The sequence below is a fragment of the Pinus tabuliformis genome, chromosome J, assembly GCF_031772625.1.
Source record: "Pinus tabuliformis cultivar Carrire ecotype Pingquan chromosome J, CPIR1, whole genome shotgun sequence".
In the NCBI taxonomy this organism is placed as follows: domain Eukaryota; kingdom Viridiplantae; phylum Streptophyta; class Pinopsida; order Pinales; family Pinaceae; genus Pinus; species Pinus tabuliformis.
Window position 1 is genome coordinate 817,922,759 of NC_142295.1, and position 19,380 is coordinate 817,942,138.

Here is a 19,380-nt window from a genome sequence, read left to right on the forward strand (position 1 = left end):
ATGTATTAAATAATATAGTTCCTACACACACTAGTGTAATTTTATCTAAAGGCAATTTTCTAGATAATAAACCTAATAGAGATGAATCATGTGTTCTCATAGGAAAACTATATTCTTATTAATTAAGGGAAATGATACATACTAATTACCTCTTAACAAATTTACTAACTCTAACCACTATGCCCTTGGACAAATAATGAAAAGCACTCCACAACAATGGTCTTAAATCATTATCTTTTGAGAAAAAATATAGTAACAGGTACATATATTCATCAGAAACTCATGGGAATGATCAATTATGACGAACACTTTTTTACCGTTACCAAAAGTAACAAAAAAGAGCATTGGTGAGGGTCAATAAAAGATAATAACTAGAAGTGTCACCAAAGACAAAATTAGTGATGAAACTTTAATGACCCTCCCTAAAGTGTCACCAAAGAGAGAATTAGTGACGGGCCTTTAACAAACCTCCCCAAAAGTGTCATTGAAATGGCTTTTGTGACAAAACTTAAAGGACCATCAGTATATACACTTACACCAATGTTTTCTTAAGGACAATCACCATATGCGACATTGGTGACAGACCTTAAAGGTCCATAATATGCATGACCCTCACCAATGACCTTTTTTCTTGTAGTGCATCCACCTCCTCGTATGTCTTCCTCTTGGATGTCTCTCCTCGATCCTATCCCTCACTTATTGTTTCCATAATCTTGGGATTAGATATGTCTATTAAGTTTTGAATGAGTTTCTCTTGTTCAACACTAACATTTAACAATTGATCATGTCCTACATAGAGGCTCACTAATGTTTTCTCCATAGCTCTCACCATATTTACTACTTCAGCTATAATAATTTTCATTTGCACTTTTTCACCTAGATGTACCCAAGTACCATATTCACCTATGTGATTGTCTTCCTATGATTCTACCATCACGTACCCCTTTTGATTACTCTTCATATTCAATGCAAAAATAAGCATTCATTTTGTTAAACAAAGTCATGATTATCTCAAAGGCCACAATATTGAGACCTTTTTTTCTTTGATACCATATGTAACATCCCTGAATAATCACTCAGAAAATAACTATGAATTACACAAAAAATACATACATTAATTGCCACATTCGCTAGACCACCCTCGAATTTTACTTCACATAGGTATCACAGGGACTTCACTCAAAGAACCTCTGACATAGCACATGGGTTTGTGATACACTAAAAAATACTCTTAATTTGACTAGATATTTGAAAATATCTCTAAAAGTAACTTTAATAACCCCCTACCATTGTGAACCCAATACACCTTCCCAATTTATAAAACCGCTACTTTCACTAGATATTGTACGTATCCCGTTTTCATTAACAATCTTTATATCCATTTATATTTTTCATTAAGCTTGAGCTCTATTTTTTATGCATAACATATAAAAACCATTTACCCCTATTATATGCTCAATATATTATGTCACTCTTTCCTGAATGTATATCCCCCAATATGAATGCATGTGGTATGGTATTCCTCCCCCAGTGAAGCCCTTGTGAAAGGTAACACCTTATTGGTTTCCTACATTCTTTTTGCCTCTTCAACAATTAAATAATATTGTATGGTATTCATATTTCATATTTGGCTTGTCACCCAACTTGGATGGACATGGTAATGAATTTTACTTATATATTCTTTGTTGCTCAATTCTTTCTTTTACAATTTCAAAGCTATGACTATTCTAGAGTGTTGGTCTAGGCAACCTACCCCCATAACTTAAGGATAGGGGTTATTACTATGTTTTACGTTATACCATAACCCAATACATATAATATTATATTAACATTGTATATATGTATAACTGTGACCAACCTTCTGTTATCAATGTCTACACATAATATATATATATATATATATATATATATATATATATATATATATACATCCATCATTAAGTGGCAGTACTTCTCTCTATCAGAAATTATATTCTTATGATGTGCAATGAATGTTCTCAACCTATGAATGCCTTCATAGAACATGCACATATGTGGAGGCCTTATGTGTTCTATTCACATTCTATAACTACATGGCGCGATCAAAACCCCAAACATGTGTCTAATTCAATAGTGATGATTTCCTTAGATTTAGTCAATAGTGGAAAATACTTTGTCTTTGTTAGGGTAACTACCTATCATTCAACCTCTATGTCGCATTAGTGTCATTTTCATTTTGCACAAGTTGAGAGACAAGTTTTGCAAACTCGAGGTTAGGTTGATAAAGACAAGTGTTTTTATGTTGTAATTGAAGGATTTTCCACCATATTAAAATTTTCTTGATTGGAAATATAACAAAAATAAAGATGGATTGATGACAGTGACATGGTTTACAAACTAGGTATTAAGCTTGATGTTCTCATTTTATTTTCTTGTTTTTCCTTGATATAATTGTTACACTAAAATTTGTCACCATGACTATTTGCAGTCAGTATGGCTCCATCAAGTGTCATACTGTGTTCCTTGGCAAGTCTTATACCTCTGCTCCTCATGTCAAACTCCAAGAAAGAGAGAAAGTCTTTAAAAAGTCAATATAACTCTGGTTACGCAGTTTCTCTTACCCTTACCTGCATGTACGCACCTCAAGTTCATAATACCTGTGTACTTGTATGCTCTGTCTGTAAAGGGGTGGGTGCGTACTCCTGTAAAGGTCAAAAGGTGCAAGTTTTACTCCAAAAAAGTTACTTGTGGTCGATTCTAGAGCATTCTAGAAGATGGTTTGACGTGGATTGAGCGCCTCTAGATGGTTCATGCATCCCAAAGAAAGAGGAACTTATCCCATCAAGAGGGGAGCTATCCCATTGAAAGAGGAGCTTATCCCATTGATGGTGGACCTGATTAACTTCCTCCAAAGCATTATAAATACAAGCATTGGGCTAGAGGGAGGAGAGGTTGAAAGCTGAACATTCCTAAGGGTAGATGCTGCTGAAATTAGGACTCCCTTTTAGAGCTTGAGAGGAGAGATTCCAATCCTTTATTAGCTTCATTTGGAAGTGGGTGAGCTGATCAAAGTAAAGGAGAACTCTTGCTGGACCCTGGGAGGGACCTGCACAACACCAAGGAACTGGTTGTAATGGTTTCTTTTGTTTCCAATTAATACAATTAAGTTCATTTTTCTCAACAAGTTGTTATATATAATTTGTTTCATAAACTCCTTGGTCTTTATGATGAATATGTTTTATTATATGAGTTATTCAGGTGCTATGTAATCATTTGCTTGTTAGTGAATGTAGGTTTCAAGGAGAAGGAGGAGCTCATCTGGATCGGAGAGGCTGGACTGCTACAAACATCGTTGGATTAAAGGTATGCCTTAAACACCTAGTTGCTTTTATTTTAAATGCATATTTAGGGAAAGATAGTGCTTGATTGTCTTGTTTGTCACTAGAAAGCCTTAGCTTCTAGGGAGGTCGGTTTTGTTCGCAAAATTGACTCTTTCCGCATCACAAAATGGCGACTCCACTGGGGAATCCATGGATTTGATTGATTTCTCTTTTGATTGATACTTTAATTTGAGAAAAGTTGATTTCTTTCTGGTTTTTGACTGATTAACTGTGAATTTGGGTGGAATAGCTTAGGGTTGAATTAGTTTTTATTTTTCTTGGTTTTGAGAGCAGTACGCACCCTCTGCATTAAGCATAGTGCGTCCCTGTACGCACTTCTGCTTTGTACAAAGAGTGTGGCCGCACCTGTGCAAACAAGCTGCCTCTGTACCCTGTCAAAAGTTGAGAAAATTCCATTTTTTCCTTTTTTACCCATTAGATTTTGTTTATAGTTTATTTTTTTTGCTGCCCAGATCCACTGGTTACCTGTCAGAAGTCTTCATCTAAGCTTGTTTCATTAGCATCAAGGGTTTTAGTGAAGTTCATAGAAGTTCTATCCCTAGGTTTGATTTTTGTAATGGTCTTGTAGTGACTTTGGCTTTAGAAGTTGTAAAAACCTTGGATATCCCTGGTCTTTTCAGTCTTCTTAGAAGTCAGACCTTTCGTAAAATCCACCTCTGTGAGAAACGTACCTTTGTGTTGTCTCTTTGCGGAGTTTCGAGAAAGCTTGTTGGTTAAGCTGTGAATTTCATTCTTAAGAAAAAAAACAAAAGATTTTTATTTTTGTTTTTGACTGGTTTATGATTCTGCATGAATTAGTCCTTGGTTGAATTGTAACTGAGTAAAACATCCTGGAATTATATTTTGTAGGCTTTTACCTCATTAGATTTGCTTTTAGGTAAATTTCTCTTAGATTTGCTTTGAGATAAATTTCTTTTATATTTTCATAGATATTGAAATTGATTTTTGTTAAGTAGTTTTTCATGCTTTGTTAAAATAGGAAAAATACAAAAATCTCTTTTGAGGAAAGTTTGTTTTAGTATCATTTGAAGTCTTTGAAAGAGAAAGGAAGTTTTCGTGCAAATAATTAGTGGTCATGTGTTGTGTGCTTTTGAAAAGATAAAGAGATTGTTTCTTTGATTTTCATTGCCAAGAAAGTTGTCTTTATAAATTTTGCATTCTCCAACTCTCTTAGCTAGGGAATTCATTGAAATGGAAGATAGTTTAAATCATCCTAGGTGCATCTTTTTAATGGATTTGAGTCGAGTCTACACACCATTAGTTTCATCTCCACTACCTTTTGTCCTAAAGAAAAGCCATAAAAAATTAATGCTTAAAGTAAAATTAACTTAGTAACTTTTTATTTACTAGGTCTCTGAAACACTAACATAGATCAGGCTAGTGTCTTGTAGTAGGAGAGTAATTAACTCTCGAAGACAGTAAAACCAAACAAGTAGCTTCTCTTGTGGTAGGATAAATCCAACTGTTACATTTATGCTCTGGGAAAGCTCCTCTTAAAGGAGAAGCACGAGATCGTGTCCGAACCAGTGAGGGGATCAATCCTCCTTCATTGGGAACGATACCAGATATGCACGTACTACAAACGGTAAACCTCGGATTGACCATTGTCGAGGAGCCTGGGGTCACTTGTCGGTAAACCTTGGATTATTGTCAAGGAGCCGGCAAGGGGATTGAGCTTGTTACTCTGCCCTTGCGTGCTATCGGATTGTAGACTATTCCCCCAGGTATATTTGTTGCTGTTGGTGACCTTAGTGACCATTATCTTTAGGGTTCTACCCAAGGTGACGGTGGAGGGAAGATCCCACTGTACCTGGAGCAGCCGTCGGCTAGACTCACTTGGATTTTCTGGGGGGTTCACTTCACTCGAGACGGTTAAATTGGAGGCACTTGTGCCAGTCTATTCATTAAGCAGGTTGTCAGGGTAACTGTTCCACCCGCCACTTCTGTACTGAATTCTGTGATGTTGGATTTCATCACCAACTAGTGTTTTCGGTCCGGAAGGCTACTGTTTGTGTATGGTTTGACGCCCTAGATTCTTTAGGCATGTGATTAGAATTTGTTTGGTTCTTTAGAGACTCTAGGTGGTTTGCTTTGAGATTTTACTTTGTTTGCGTGTGTAGTAGTTAAAAGTTTTAACTGTGGCTGAATTACCGAGACAGTCCCGTAGACTTCGGGGCTAGTCTCCTGAGGTTGTAACCGTGGCCGATTTGTTGAGGACGTCCCGTAGACTTCGGGGCCAACCTACTGAAGATGTCCCGGGTCATTACGAAGGTGTGAAAGTCCTTGTAACTCCTAGTGGCAGTAAAGTAGGTTCACCTGAAGAAGGAGAGTCTTTGTTGGTAGTTCATCCTGATTACCAAACTCTAGAAATAGGTTATAATCCTGAAGCTATTTCGGTTTCCGAACTTGCTGGTAGTTTTTCATCTACTAGTGATATAGGCGAAGAACCTGAGATATCTGAACCTGTTACTCCAACATCGGGGTTAGTCTCTCCAACTTCTGGTGCTCCTGATTCATCTAGGGTAGAAAGAGTCATCACCGAAAATCTTCCTTCTAGTTTGATAGCTATTGAAGAACTTGCTCCAGAAGAAGAAATAGGCATCCCTATCCCTGAAAATCAACCTGTTATTGATATAAGGGAGCGTGAATCCATTTTTACAGTCCACCTAGAAGTACTACTTGGTATCATTCTTTAACTAATTATTTGGACAACTCAGGGTTAACTTTTTCTCCACCTCGTGCTCCTTATCCACCTGGAGGTATTTATACTCCTGTAAATATGTCTAGTGAGTCGTCCATGTTTACTCAATCACCTGAATCTTTTTTGTATGGCGGTCCTTCTGTTCCCTCTGGGTATCAGTCACTTTCTGGTACTTTTGCGGGAGCATCTCCTCAACCCATTGAACATGGGTTATTAACTGGAAACAATGGTAATAAACTGTTGAGTGTAGGAGAAATTTACATGATGTCAGTTTCTATTCCCAGTTCTCAACCTCAAGGTGGCCAGTTACCGCCTGGGGGGCAGCCTCAATTAACGCCTGGGGGGCGACCTCAAGGTACACAAATTGTGTCTAGGGGGCAACCTCAAGGATAGTATGTACCCATGGTACAATACATTCCTCAAGGTCAACCCCAGCCTTAATATGTACCCCAAGGTCAACCTCAATATCAATTTATACCTCAAGGTCAACCCCAGTATCAGTACCTACCTCAAGGGTATCTACCCCAAGGTCAGTACTCGAGTCAAGGTTTCCAACCACCCCAAGGTCAATCTTATGTTCAAGGTATGGGAAACGTACCTTTCAATTATCAATCCTACCCTCAATCCGGTTATGGATCTCAATATCCTCAACTTGTTATGGGTCAATACCCCAGAATGAACATAGTGTGGGATCCATCGCAAATTCAACAAGTGTTGCAGCCAAGTGTACAGTTGTCATCTCAAACTGGACAACCCTTAGTTTCTGGTTCACCCCAGCAACCAGTCCAGTCTAATATTCAAACTTATGTACCTTTGGTAGTTTCTCAGTCTGGGCCTATTGCACCTAGTACTCCATCTCAAACGACTGTTGCAACTACCGCAACATCTGTTCAATCTACCCCACTTACTTCTGGAGTATCGACAGCTCCGGTTTCTACTGTCTCTATAACTACTCCTCAGAAATCTTTACCATCATCTGGATCCACCATTCAAACTACGGTTCAGATGCCTGTAGGACAACCTGGTATAAGTACGGTTGTCACAAGTCAACCACAATTCACTTATCAACCGTATCAGGGACAGTACCAATTCGGTCCTACTGTCTAGCAACCAGTTTACCAGTATCAACCGTATCCTGGGTACACTTATCAACAATCACAACAACCCTAGTACGGTCCGGTTAATCCTGGTTTTCTGGGAGGATACAATATCCCGAATGCAACTCCCACTCCTAGTTATCCTAGATATCCTCCTCCTGGGACTGGTCTCGTGGCCCAGAGTTTTAGGGATCCTAATCGGCCGTTATCGTTTATCACAACTTTGGATTTACCAGACTTGTCGCACCTAACGAACGATCCAATAAATTATCTTCCGTTTTGGCCGCCAATGCCAAATAAGTTACCCAATGACATTCCCAAGTTCGAAGGTAAGTCTAGAGAGGACCCGTCGAATCCTGTGATGACTTACCACCTCTGGTGTGCCTCTAACTCCATCTTGGATGATTCGATCCGCTTACGTCTTTTCCAGCGTACTCTCATTGGTCTCGCGGCCAAGTGGTACATTGAGTTACCACGGGCCTCTTTTTATAATTTTAGCCAGTTAGCTACCTCGTTTTTAACTCATTTTCAGTTGCCGGTCAGATATGATAATGGCACGGAGTTACTAACTTCATTAAAACAATCGACGTCCACATATATTTCCGATCCTATTCATGAATGGAGACGTTGAAGGCGGTTAGTGAAAGTTTTTATCCCGGACCAAATCTTAGCTGAATGGTTTGTTAAATCATTGTTACCGAAGATTACTGAAGACGTAGCTAAGGCCGGAGTAGTTACTGAGGAGCAAGTGATTGCTCAAGCATAGTACCTTGACTTAGTTTATACTCAGTCAGGTACGTTACACGAAAAGATCCCAGATCTTCCTAAGTCAAATCAAATCGCTACTGCTCCTTCGGGGTCTCATGCCGCTGATGGTATGATTGGTACGATGAACACTAAAAGTAAGAAGAAATCCTCAAAGAATTCTTCTCCTATTATAACCTTACCAGACTCCCCAACAGGAGATTCTTCTGCTGAGGTTTCCGCCGATTTTCACGTTGTAGAGTCATCTACGGTTAAATCAAAATCCGGTGGGAAAAAGAAAGGAAAGAAGAAGAATAAAGCAGACAAAACTCCAAAGGAGAAAATAGAAAAGTCGGAAACCAATGACGAAAAGCGTAAACCTCGTTATCCTTGTCTTATTTGTGAAGAGGATCATTACAAGGGATTGCCCTCATCGGGCAGAGGTTGCGAAGATCGTTAAAGGTTCCCAAACTCCTGCTGTTTTGAAAGATCCATTTCCAAAGCAGGAGAGTAAGATGATAGGTTCTTCCTCAAGTGCCAGTGAAGAACCCATATTGATGATGTCTCATGTAAGGATTGTGACTCGATCGCAAGATTAGGGTAGTAAAAGTCCTGTTGATGGCAAAGAAGCAGAATCTTCTCATTCTAATCCATCAACCTTAGCTCCCGGTTCTGATCTACTACAGATCGAGAAACCTAACCCGGACTTAGTAATCAAACTGCCCGCCAAGGGTATACTTCGAAAGTTTGCTTTCAATCCACATGCGAGAGTGGCCCAGAGTTATAACATTGTTGAGGACTTCGCTGTTTCACCCTCAGCAATGTCGGCTTTGGAAGTGTTGCAATCATGCCCAGCACAACGCAAATTACTCTTGTCGGCTATCGGATCTGTTGATGTTCAGGACCCGAACCTAATAATCTTTGATCTAGAAAATAATACACCGCATTTACCTCATCAAATGTCTTTCCAGATCCTAGTGATAGTAAAAAACAGGCCTATTCATTGGACTGTAATTGATGAGGGAGCTTCCACGTGTATTATGTCGATACAGTGTTGGAGATCGCTTGGTTCTCCTTCACTAAATCAATCCCCGACAATTCTTAAGGCCTTTGATGGCCGTGGGTTTCATCCATTTGGCATTCTACAGGATTTGCCTATAGGGGTTGAAGGAAAAACCGTTAGTCTAGATGTGGAGGTGGTTGATGCCCCTCTAGACTACAACCTTCTCTTGGGTCGAAGTTGGTCTTATGCTATGACATCGGTCGTTTCATCGGTCTTTCGAGTAATAAAGTTTCCACATAATGGAAATATCGTAACAATAGACCAGTTGGCTTACTTTTCATCCGACCTAGCCTCTTCAGAGAGTATTCAACATGTCGGTAAATCAACTATCCCATATAAGGATGTTGGAGTAGTATTAGTTAAAGAAGCCAGTTTACTGGGAATTTTTTCCTTTTCCTCCAATCAACGCATTGTCTTCGTTTGCATCCATTCATATGATTACATCAGACACTGTTGTTTATGACGATCCTTGGATCGTTCCTTCTGAATCTGAGATAGACTCATTTGGTGATGCTATGCCTTTGAGTCCATATGAAATTGCCTATGAAGCCGTGCAGTCTTTTACGGACCCGCGTTCAACCAAAATCGACCAAATGAATCTGGTCCGTGAGGAATCAATTTTCACGTCAACCTCAGAGTTAATAGCATTTTCCGAAGTTGTGTCATCTGACGAGCAACTTCGTGAAGTCCTGTGTGTAGACGATTTACCATGGGAAGATCTCCATCACAGATCTTCGTTTTTAACTGAGGACGATCGTTTTGAAAATGATTTCTCATCAATCTTTACAGCTGAATATGTTAAAGAAGCTCAGAATCCAATGAAACATCCTGATTCAGAGCTGAATTTGGGAAACATCTCTCCCACTATTCCCACTGACATTTCAGTTAAGCCTAGAATTGTTGAGAACATTCATATAGGTGCCTCGTGTACAAATGACAAAATTCAGACATACAAGGCCCTATTTCAAGAATTTCGTGACGTGTTTGCCTGGTCCTATGAGGAAATGCAAGGAATTGATCCCGTGATTGTTGTCCATGAGATCACGACTTACCCGGACACTAAACTCGTCCGGCAACGTTTGCGTCAGATTCACCCACGAAAGGAGGTTGCAATTAAAGCAGAAGTTGAAAAACTGTTGAAAGCAGGTTTCATTTATCCGATCCCGTTAATGGATTGGGTATCGAATATTGTTCCAGTTAACAAAAAACAGGGAACAATAAGAATATGCATCGATTATAGGGACATTAATCGAGCTTGTCCGAAGGACAACTACCCAACACCCTATATCAATCAAATAATTGATGATTTTTCCAGCAGTGAAATATTTTCCTTTATGGACGGTTTTTCCGGTTACAATCAAATCAATATTCTACCTGTCGATCAACCAAAAACGGTTTTCATTTGTCCATGGGGGACATTTGCTTATTGCAAATTGCCTTTTGGGCTAAAGAATGCCGGAGCAACTTTTCAAAGGGCGATGTCTTATGCGTTTTATGACATCAAACACATTGTGCAACCGTATCTCGATGATTTGCCTGCTCATTCCTTACATCGAGCTGATCACCTTGTCCATTTACGAGAAATCTTCATGAGGAGTAGGCATTATCGTATCCGGTTGAACCCACACAAATGTGTCTTCTGTATAGAAGCGGGTCGATTACTGAGATTTGTAGTTTCAAAAGCCGGCATTCACGTCGATCCCTCGAAGGTCGAAGCTATCATCAAATTGCCTCCTCCTTCGAGTCTTCGCCAACTCCAAAGTTTGCAGGGGAAAGCAAACTTTTTACGACAATTCATTCCTAACTACGCCGAGGTTACAAAGGGTTTTACACGGTTGTTAAAACAGAACACTCAATTCACTTGGGATGAGATAGCTCAGAAATCTTTTGATGCACTCAAGCACGCATTGACCCATGCACCGTTGCTGCATCCTCCCAACTACAATCAGGATTACTTTTTGTACCTTGCCGCCGCTCATTCCACCATTGGAATGGTCTTAGTACAGGAGGATGAATTCAGAATAGAACATGTGATATATTACCTTAGTCGGACGTTAAATCCAACAGAGCTCAAATATTCACATGCGGAGAAATTGGCATTGGCAGCCGTTCAAGCTGTCCAACATTTTCGTCACTACATTTTACTCCATAAAACTACAGTCATTTCGGATTGCAACCCTATGATCTACATTTTGACTAAACAATTTCTAGGGGGCAAGTACTCCAAATAGATTGTTATCCTGCAGGAGTTCAACTTGGAGTTTGAGAAATCTAAGTCTAAGAAATCTTTAGTTTTTGCAGAGTTAATGTGTGACTTCCCGCGTGCTGACACGGAGACTGTGGCAGAGGAGCCCATTGCGGACGAATCTTTGTTTCTCATCAGCACTTTAGATCCATGGTATGAGGATATCATTGTCTATCTCTAGACCCAATCCTTTCGGCCCAAAGTTTCAAAGTCGGAATGTCGGAAAATTCGATTCTTGTCCCAATAGTACAAAATTATTGGCGATACTCTTTATCATCGTGGGGCGGACTCTATTTTTCGACGTTGCTTAACTCACGAAGAGGCTGAAAGAGTTCTAAATGACTCTCACTCTGGAGCGTGTGGCGGTCATATGTCTGGGTATGCCACAGCCGAAAAGATATTGCACGCTGGCTACTTCTGGCCACCCTTGTTTAAAGATTGTATTACTGCGGTCCGAAAATGCCACAACTGTCAAGTGTTTGATCGAAAGATGCACGCTCGACCTACTCCTCTCCACCCTATAATTGCCATTGGTCCTTTTGCCAAATGGGGTATCGATTTTATTACATGTAACCCTCACTCGGCTGGGGGGCATGCGTATATCATCCTTGCGGTAGATTATTTTACTAAGTGGGTCGAGGCAATGCCTACATTCGAGGCAGACGTCAAGACAGCTGCAATTTTCGTGTTCAATCACATAATTGCTAGGTTTGGTGTCCCACAAGCGATAATCACTGACCATGGACGCCATTTTCGAAACGTTATTGTAGAGCCTTGAACCTGTACCTTCCCATACACCTCTCAGCCTCCCTTTCCCACTCATTTCATCCACCAAGTTGATTAGATCATTGTGTTTTAGGACTTTTTACATGGTTTTCTAACTACGCTGATGATTGTTGTTTGGTTTAGAATTTTGGTTCAGAGTGTTGTGTTTCCGCAGCCAACACAGGTTTCCGCAGCTGATCTAGGTTTCTGCAGCCAGCACAGGATTCCGCAGCTGTTTTATTAAATGATATGTTACAGGTGTCCTCCGAGAAGATGAGCCACATGGGCAGGTTCCAGGAGTCAATGACATGGGACGTGTCCCTCCAGATCACCCAGAACAGCCATAAAAGCCTGCGGTCAACGAGGAGGCAAATACCGATCAACGGAAGTGTTCAGCGGTGGCACGGCTCTGCGTTGCTCTGTTTTTGGGCACGTGAAGCTAGGTGGCATCATCCTCAGCCACGGAGACAATCTAGAAGCACGAATCCAATAGCCATACTCTCCAGATTGAATGAACACGATGACAGTTACCTAGATCCGGGGACGCAGAGGATTCACGTGTTTTTAAACAGTTGGTTGAATAGCATAGATCTCGTTAAAGTAGTTTGCTTTCTCCTTATAAATAAAGCGTCCTTGAATGCTGTAGAGTTAATCATTTTTGTAATCATTTTGTATGTAATTTTGAGCTCCCCACTGTACTTTACATTTGATGTTCAATACATGAGAAGAGTGTTTTGCATTTAAGCGTATAACTGCTCCTTGAACGGGCTGAAGTAGGCAGAGGGCCCCTGTTTGCTGAAGCCCTGTACAGTAACCTTTAATTTCTTGCATTTCTTTTTGTTGTTTCATGTATATTAGCTGTACAGATGTCTTTTAAATTGTTGCGTTTTTATTTCTTTTCAACATGTATATTAGTTGTACATAAACTTTGATTTCTGTTGATTTACATTTCTGCACTTTTATGTTCATGACAGATGAGTGTGTTATGCAGGTTTCTTAGCCAAGCCCGGGACAGTTTTCCTTCTTTTATTTTCATAACTAGCGGCATGCGTGATCATCTTGTCTATGTTGCTGACCTTCATTTTTCTGCAGTTTGATTTTCCTTACTGTCATTTCTCTAACTTGTATATTTACTTTCTGCTCTTAAGATATCAAGCTGTTCATCTATTGATGGTTCCTTTTCCATAATCAAATAACTTTATTGGGAGCCAAAATATCACTTAGTATAGCTTGATTTAGTTTGCTTTAGAACTCACATTACTTGACTTATTCATAACTATTTCTTACATGATAAATTCAGCTGAAAGGCAAAAGTTAAAGTATTGTGACTAGTCTCTTTTATGTAGTTTCACTTAGATTTCACATTGCTTAACATTTAATGATATCTTTTCATAGAGAAGATTAAGTTGAAGAGTTCAAATAGTGTGAGATAGTTGTTCTTACTTTTAGTTGGATTTAATATAGATTTCATTTTCATTTTCATTCAGCAGCAGAGATACTGGGCCGATGTCATTAGTCCTTTATTTGATGTCTTTACTTTCCTTTAAGAATTGAATTTATTGCAGTTGTTGTTCAAGCTTTCTTGTAGAATACTTTTTAAGTTTTGAGAAATCACTTAGAGATCACCACAATCATCCACATTTCACTTGCTTTATTACATTTCCATCACATCACAGTAGGAAAGATACATTCGAAAACAAACTTAAAAAAGCTAAAAACGACAAAGGACTAAGAAAACGTTTACCTAAGTACATATAGTACACCTCACTTCATCAGCTTACAAGCCCCGGGTTGACATTTAAAAGTTGCAATTTAGACATCACTAAATTGACCAAACATTTTGGCGCCGTTGCCGGGGAAGTGAAATTAGGTAGCCAATTTCTAAAAAAAAATAAGAAAATTTCAAGGAAGGAAATTGATAACCTCTCAAAGTATGCTCTCCTCTTGCACCTAGAGTGATCTGGAGGATCAGAAAAGAGAAAGTTATTGGTTTAATAGTTTCTTGAGTATGCTCTCTTCTTGCACCTAGAGTGACCTGGAAGATCAGAAAGAGAATTATTAGCCCGACTTGAAGAAAAATAAAAAAAAATGACATGCAGAGAGCAAGAGATTCTAGGGGAAGGTTTTTAGCTAGAGCCAAGAGTTCGATTTTTACAAGTCCATCTACTTCAAGGAATAGACAAGAGACACCTCCATCATCTCCAACTTACACTCCTAGCCCTAGGATTCCTGGAATTCAAGAGGCAGGAGTCGACTCTCCTACACCTTCCATCGAATTTGAATTAGAAAGAGATCATTTCCTTCCTTCTACAGAAAAACAAATTGTAATTGAAGAAGTAGAATCATCTGAAGAAGAAGAGGGAGAAATTCCTTCTCGTTCACCCTTTGTAGAAGAACCAGAAGACTCTAAAGTCTCTAGGGAAACTACTATGACAGAGGAAGGAGCAACTAGATTTGGTAGAGGTAGAGGTAGAGGAGGAGGAGGAGGAAACAATGGAGGAGGTAGAGGTAACATTGGGGGAAATAGGGATGGAGATAACTCATTTGGATTTCCTATAGTCGATGAGGACTCCCGAGCCACCATGAAAAACATCTCACCATCTGTCCTCCCAAACTTCCATGGGTTAAGGAATGAGGACCCTGAAACATTTCTATTTGAGTTTGAAGTTGTGTGTCAAACTTATGATTATTTGGAAGACTCTCAAAAACTCAAACTGTTTCCTTCAACATTGAAAGGAGCAGCCTCGAAATGGTTCATGGGATTACTCACTCAATCCATCAGGTCTTGGAATGATATGAAACAAACACTTTTGGATAGGTACCTGGACTATTGTATTCCCACCAATCATAAGGATGAGGTATTCAAAATGATGCAAAGAGAAGATGAAAACTTGGAGGATTTACATGAAAGATTTCAATACAACCTGAAAGGAGCAAAAATGAGTAACTTAGATGAGGAGACCTTGAAAGCCCTTCTATTAAAAGCCATTAGAGATGAATGGATAGATATTTTGAACATGATGGGGAAGGGAGATATATCTCAACTTTCACTCAATGATATAGCAGAGCTATGTGTCCATCTCTCAAGGGGGAAATCTAAAACTCAAAAAGGGCCTAGAGATCTTTCTCTCATCAGAGAAAACAAATCTGCAACTGGATCAGTAAGTAGGGCTGAGATTGGCAACATGCTTGATGAATTCAAAACTGACATCTTAGGAAGTCTTAGTGAAAAACTAGACACCCTTAAGATTCACAATAAATAGAAAGTAGAAGCTGAGGCTTTGGCCATCTTTTGCCCAAAATGTAGGAAGAAGCATGCTCTAAGGGAATGTCCCTTGGATGCAAAAGTTGTAGAAACATGTGTAATTTGTTTAAAGAATCATGAGACCAAGGATTGTCCTTCAATTCCTGGGCTCAACGCTATCTTTCAAGAAGATCCAAATACAATCAAATCTCTCCGTTTTGTTGCAAGGAGACCTTGGCAGGGGCAAAAAAATCAAGGGTTTAGCAACTCTATGAATTTTCAACCCCCACCAAATTGGAATCCTTGGCAACAACCTTGGTCCCAACCTCAAAATCCTTTTCAATCATGGGTACAAGGTATGCAAAATCCTTATGGGAGATTTGCTCAATTTTACCAATATCCTCCATCTTTTCAAAACCAACAAGCTCCACAACTTCCAAATCAAAATCCACAACTATCATTGCCATTTCCACAACAACTACAACAACAACCTTCTCAACAGAATCCAAATTCTCAACTCTTGCTTCCATTCCAACAGAAGTAAAATCAACTTCCTTCTCAGCCACTGCCAAACCCCAATAATAAAAACCCTCAAAATGCTTACATGATGGAAGGTCAACAATTTCCTACCTATATGATTGTTCCTCTCAATGAAGTACAACTCAGATCAGGTAGAGTTCTAGATAAACCTTCTATAAATGCTCAAAAGCAAAGAATTTTTGAGGAAGAGTCTCTTGAAGAAAATAAGGGTTCTGAAGCATCTCTTCAAAACCCAAACACTCAAAATGAAAAAGAAAAAGAATTAACCCCCACAACTCCCATAGTTGAGCAACCTGCATCTTTATCCACACCTCCTTTTCCTGAAAGATTACAAATTGACAAAGGAATGGAAAAACAAATTTGGTTGCCTGACTATAATTTTCTAGATGAATTGAAGAATGTCTGTATCAAGATTCCTTTGTTACAAGCCATTAAAGAGATTCCTATTCTAGCAAAAACAATAAAGGAGTTGAGTCTTAAAAGACCAGGAAGGAAACCAAGAGATACCATAAGGATCCACCTGGTAGGGAAAATTGCAGATATCATGATGGGAAAAATTACTATGCAAAAATATGTAGATCCCAGTAGCCCAATTGTTAAAACACATATCAATGGGGTAGAAATACCAAATACTTTGATTGATTTAGGGGCTGCTATCAACATCATGAGTAGACAGACTATGGAACAGCTAAAACTTCTTAATCTTCTTTTTACACCTACTTTATTGCAACTTGCAGATCGATCAATTATTAAACCAGATGGTATATTAGAAGACATTCTAGTCTCCTTAGACTCTTGGGAATATCTAGTGGATTTCATGATTTTAACTCCCAAGAGTAATCCAGGAGGACATCCTCTTATTTTAGGAAGACCTTGGCTAGCCACAGCTGATGCTTTCATAAGTCGTAGGTCTGGGGATATGTATATTTCTGATGGTAATTCGACAAAGAAGTTCAATCTGTATCCTCCAGGAAAGGAAATTACAGAAATAGGAGATAATGAGTGGGTTGATGATGAAGATACTATACAACCTGTCTTTACCATTTCTGAGATTAGTGAAGATAGTCAAATTCTGAACACATTAGAAAACTTTGAACCATCTTCAAAATATGACCACACACAATTTCAGTTGGATTCTGACATTGAGTGTCTATCATCTAGACAAATGTATCTTTTCTCTATGGAAGAGTTTGGTAGTTCTGCCATTGATATTTTTCCAGGAAAAACATTGAATATCAACAGAAACTTGGAAAAATCACAACAGGGGGAGCTAACCAAAATCTTGCAAAAACATTCTACTGCATTTGCATGGGAGTATACTGATATGAAAGGTATTGACCCTAAGACTTGCATTCATCACATCTACATTGAGGAAAATAGTAGACCAATCAGACAACCTCAAAGAAGGATGAATCCAAACCTTAGGGAGATAGTGAAAGAAGAGCTCCAAAAGATACTTAATGTAAACTTCATTTACCCCATTTCAGATAGCCGGTGGGTTTCTCCTTTGGTTATAGTACCTAAAAAGAATGGTAAATGGAGGGTTTGCATTGATTACGGGGAATTGAACAAAGCAACTTTGAAGGATCAGTTTCCTTTGCCCTTTATTGATCAAGTATTAGATACTTTAGGAGGAAAAAAGTATTTCTCATTTTTTGATGGTTTTAGTGGTTACAATCAGATTCAGGTAGCACCTGAAGATCAGGGCAAGACCACATTTACCTGTCCATGGGAACTTTTGCTTACTGAGTACTTCCTTTTGGATTATGTAATGCACCCGCAACATTTCAAAGGGCAGTACTAGGAATCTTTTCTGGTCTAATTCATGATTGTGTAGAGGTCTATATGGATGATTTTACAGTTTATGGTAATTCATTTGAAGAGGCATTAGAAAATTTGGAAAAAGTCCTTATAAGATGTAAAGAAAAAAATCTTTCATTAAGTCATGAAAAATGTTTTATGATGTTTACTGAAGGGATTGTTTTAGGACATCATATTTTAGGAGATGGAATTAAAGTTGATAGATCAAAAGTTGAAGTCATCTCCAAGTTACCTATTCCAAATTGTCAAAAAGATGTTAAAAGTTTTCTTGGATTTACTGGATATTATAGAAGATTTATCGAAAACTTCACCAAGATAGCATCTCCGCTCTTCAAATTACTTACAAAAGACTGTGAATTCAATTGGGATCCTAACTGTCAATCTGCATTTGAAACTTTGAAAACAAGAATATCTGAAGCACCCATTTTGAGAGGGCCAAATTGGAAACTTCCTTTCCATATTTCTACAAATGCTTCAGATACAACTCTAGGAGCTGTGTTGGGTCAAAAGGATTTAGTTCCTTATGACATTTACTACACCAGTAAAAATTTGACTCCTACTGAGTTAAATTATACTGTGATTGAAAAAGAGTTCTTAGTCGTTGTTCATGCAATCAACAAGTTTAGACACTATATAACTGGCTATGAAACTTTTTTCCATACTGATCATTCTGCAATTAGATATCTCATGAACAAACCTGTTACTAATGGCAGAGTTACAAGATGTGTTATGAAACTAGCTCAAGAAAAGATAGAAAAGAGAAATCCACGCCTTAGAATTCAGCCTCTTCGAGGGGGCAACCTCCTTTACATTACAAATGAACAATTCTTGGATGATACAAATGACAAAACCTCCTTTCTATATATACGAGTCTAAGGAGTCACAATATAATCCAGCCGACCTAACAATAATAATATAAAGCCACAAAAATAACAATAGAGGGATTCTAAGGGGCACAAAAATAATAATATGGGGGTAATAGGGGCACAACAATATAAATAAGGGGTATAACTACAATAGTAATGGGGTAATCACTAGTATTATAGGGACCCAACATGCCCCTCTCCTTCAAAAAAGTGTTGTCCTCAATGCTTGAGTAGTTCTGGATACTTCTGCATAAAATTCTCATCCTCCCATGTGGAATCTTCAACGGATAAGTTCTTCCACTTGATAAGATACTCTGAAATTGATCGATTTCGTAGCTGTCGAGTTCTTGTTTCTGTGACTGCTTCCGGTTCCAATATAATTTTTCCTTCCTCATCAAGTTCTGGCAATATTGTTTGAACTGGGAGCTTGTCGCCTATAACCTTCTTTAAACATGAAACATGGAAAATTGGGTGCAATCGAGAAGCTGCAGGAAGCTCCAATTTGTATGCCATAGTACCAATCTTTTCCAACACCTTGTATGGACCATAATACTTTGGTGATAATTTATTGTCCTTCTTAGCTTGCTTTAGGGACATTTGCTTATATGGTTGTAGCCGTAGGAATACCCAATCACCTACATCAAAACTTATTTCACTGCAATGTTGATCTGCCTGTTGTTTCATTCTATTTTGTGCCAACACGAGGTTATCCTTTAAGAGTTGGAGGACTTGTTGTTGATGTTCGATGTGGTGTTCCACTGCCTGAACCTTAGAATTTTCTCTTAAATATGATGTGATTGATGGTGGTTGGTACCCATAAAGTGCCATAAATGGGGTCATTTTTGTTGCTGTATGGAAGGAAGTGTTATATCACCCTTCAGCCAGAGGCAACCATTTGAACCATTGTGTCTGTT